Source organism: Otolemur garnettii, unplaced genomic scaffold (assembly GCF_000181295.1).
Source record: "Otolemur garnettii isolate 467f Iridium unplaced genomic scaffold, OtoGar3 scaffold00025, whole genome shotgun sequence".
Classification (NCBI taxonomy): domain Eukaryota; kingdom Metazoa; phylum Chordata; class Mammalia; order Primates; family Galagidae; genus Otolemur; species Otolemur garnettii.
Genome location: NW_003852420.1, coordinates 12,811,654 through 12,812,704, shown reverse-complemented (window position 1 = coordinate 12,812,704; position 1,051 = coordinate 12,811,654).

Below are 1,051 nucleotides of genomic sequence, written 5' to 3'. Positions count from 1 at the left end.
AACAACTGAGGGCGGTGCCTGTGGCTCAAAGGAGTAGGGCGCCGGCCCCATATAGCAGAGGTGGCAGGTTCAAACCTAGCCCCAGCCAAAAACTGAAAAAAAAAAAAAAAAAAAAATAGAACTGAGATACCAATAATTGGCAAGTCTACACAGTGTATGAATTTTCTAGGTTCCAACGACAATCAGAATGACAGTAAACTGGCTGTCTACTGCCATTGGAAGTTGCAAAAAGGGGTGCATAACTGTTTTAAGGTGTGAAACTAAATTGTGTCTAAAGATGTGTTTTTAATGGCTGCAGTAATAGAAATGAATTAGGGTACGTAGTGGTATAAAAAATGAGAAGTTAGTAGATTCCATGGGAGGTGATCAAGAACTGGGACGCAACTGAGAAAGGGTAACGTTACACTGTGTTGTTTAGTGAAAAAGGAACTAACATTTGTTGACCTCCCACTACATGACAGGTACCACACAGATGTCACACCTGTCCTATAGTACATCGTCAATAAATGTTAAAGGGATGAATGAATACTTAATGTTCATACTGCAGAAAAAGACAAGAAAGCTCAGGAAAATTAGATGATGAAGATCACATTGTAAGTATTGGCAGAGCTGGGGTCTGAAGCCTGGTTTGCAGACTCTGATTCATTCTTAACTGCTGCTTAAAAAAAGCACCCCCCTAACTAAGTTAGACTCTCACTAGATTAAAGATTTAAACTTAAAACATGAAACCATAAAAATACTAGAAGAAAGTGTAGGGAAAACACTTGAAGAAATCGGCCTGGGCAAACATTTTATGAAGAGGACACCCCAGGCAATTGAAGCAACATCAAAAATACACTACTGGGACCTGATCAAACTAAAGAGCTTCTGCACAGCCAAGAACACAGTAAGTAAGGCAAGCAAACAGCCCTCAGAATGGGAGATTTTCGCAGGTTATGTCCCCGATAAAGGTTTAATAACCAGAATCCATAGAGAACTTAAACGTATTAGCAAGAAGAAAATGTGTGATCCCATCTCAGGGTGGGCAAGGGACTTGAAGAGAAATTTCTCT